We start from the raw sequence: 2,516 nt of genomic DNA on the forward strand, positions 1-2,516 counted from the left end.
AGAGTAGCCAGTATTCTTAACCACTGAACCATCTCTCCAGCCCTATAAGGGTTAGTTTCCTCTCTTAAGTGGCTTTCAAGCCCATTCTCATTCTCTTTGCCTTCTTTTCACCTTCATTGTTGTCTCAGTCACAGAGCTGGAGGCCGCCTATGATGCTCTAGTGAGTCCTTTGGTGTAATGTAGTTACAGCATTACCAGCATGGCCGTCTTAAACACACACATCCTCTGCACACTCCCTCCCTCTAGTCCTGTGTCTTGGTGTCATTCCTTCCTCCCTCTCTGGTCCTTGTTTCCAGCCCTTTTCTCTTGCCCTTCGTCACTCATTTGTCTGCCTTGCACTCAGATAAAGTAGGGTGATTCCTGAGCCCCTGTCCTTAGATGATCTTTCCCACTAAAATCCTCTAACCCAAAACTTTCCAGCTGTTCTCTCAGAAAATAAGGTGGCCTCCAATCTCTTACAAAGACAAAGTCACTGCCTTAGTTTGCTTTCTGTTGCTGAGATAAAACAACATGACAAGAGCGGGTTGTGGAGAAAGGGGTTTATTTGGCTTATCTGGATCACAGGCTGTCACTGAAGGAGGTCTGGGCAGGAATTCAAGGCGGTCACCTCGTGATAAACTGAACCAGAGGCTATGGAGGGGTGCTGCTTACTGGCTTTCGCCAATGGCTTGCTCGCCCTGCTTTCTTTCATCTCCCATTTTGACCTGCCAGGGGTGGCACTGGCCACAGTGCGCTAGACCCTACCACATCAATCCTCTATCAAGACAACCCCCTATAGGGTTGCCCAAAGGCAATCTGATGGGCCATTTTCTCAACCGAGGTTCTCCTTCTCAGGTAACTCTGACTTGGGTCAAATTGACAAAACATTAACTGGGATGGTCACTTTTTAGGAAATGGGTAGAAGAAAAATGAGTAAAGTTCTTGCTATATTTGAGAGCCCTAAGGTAATGTTGGAGAAGCTTGGAGAAATGAAGTGTAAGTGTGTGGGTATTTTGTTCAGAGGATCCTCGCCCCCCCCCCCAATAAAGCAAGACACTGGTCATTCTAGTCACTTACGAAACCACTCAGCACTGCCACAGAGACTCAGAAGATGACCTCATAATGATTATGGTGGCGAGAAGAACCAGCAGCTTCTGTGCTTCTGCAGAACCCAAATCTGTGTCTGTCCTGGGTACACACAGAACAAGCCATTGGGGTTTAAAGATGTTTCAGGACCTTCATGGTCACCAAGTCCCCAGTGGCTCAAGCCAAACCTCTTGTCAGTAAGTAAGCCAGTCCCCAGTATGCTTGTGACAAAATCAACAAGCAAACTGTGTTCATTAAAAAAAAAAATCCATTGATCAGCAGTTGTGCATAGATAATTTGATTTGTGATACTGATATAAAAAATATCTCAAAGAGGCATTTACATTGTTTTCCCATGGAGTAAAATGAAGAAAAAGACCATCTGTATTTTAAAGATGAAATATTGAGTCATTTGATCATATGGAAAGAATAAATCAAGCAAAGGACTACCATTGTCTCACGACAAAAAGAAAGCAAGGAAAGGTATTCTGTCTAACCTGAGATCACAGCAATGATGCTCTCCGGGGCTTCTGCAGCTCATAAATGTCTTTCCCGCATCACACTCTACTATCATTATTCATTTATATGTTCGATCCCCCTTACTGGATTGGAAACTATTTAAGAGCAGAGTCACCTTTCGCAACCACCTGGTCCTCTCATACTGCACTGGGTAGCTGCTTCTTGAACTAGTTCCAATGGACGAAAGTGTCCTGTAGAAGGATTCTGTTTGTCCAGAAGATGTTTAGTGGCACACATATGCTTTACAAAAAAAAAGTGACAGGACTTTAAATCAAGGGTTCTCTGTTTCTGAGAAGCTATTTCAACCCCTGCTGTCTTGGTCTGCTAACTCTCAATGATTGCTCCATGCTATTCAGTTGCTTACGGTCCCTCACTTTTAACTTCTTCCACTGACCAAATACACCCAACAGCTACATTATCAGGAAGTGGCATCTGAGAGGGATTAATTTCTCATATTTACTTTATCATTCCACAGCCCTGTCTCTGTCAACCTTAAACATGAGCTAGCCTCCCTCACACTGTCTATCTGTGATTCCATCATGAAGGACACCAACACGAAGAAGGATTTCTGAGTAATGCACCAGCTCGGTGCACAAAGCTCAATGCACACAGCGCGGCACACACAGTTTGGCGCCCAGAGCTTGGCACATATGGCTCAGCATACACAGCTCAGCACACATAGCTCGGCACACACAGTTTGGCACACATAGCCTTCCCAAGAGTTGTTAGTTGGTGATGTAGTTCTTTTTTTACCTTCTATCGCAAGACTTCACTGCAAACAACGAACTTGCATTTTCTATGAAAACGTCACCAAGGAAGAAAAGCCCATCATTCTTTTTAGGAGAAATGTAAATAAATAAACCACCCTGGGATAATTCTTGCTAAAGTCCTAATGCTGCAATAGAAAACATTCTCTGAGCATGACCAAATGTC

Source organism: Rattus rattus, chromosome 7 (genome assembly GCF_011064425.1).
Source record: "Rattus rattus isolate New Zealand chromosome 7, Rrattus_CSIRO_v1, whole genome shotgun sequence".
In the NCBI taxonomy this organism is placed as follows: domain Eukaryota; kingdom Metazoa; phylum Chordata; class Mammalia; order Rodentia; family Muridae; genus Rattus; species Rattus rattus.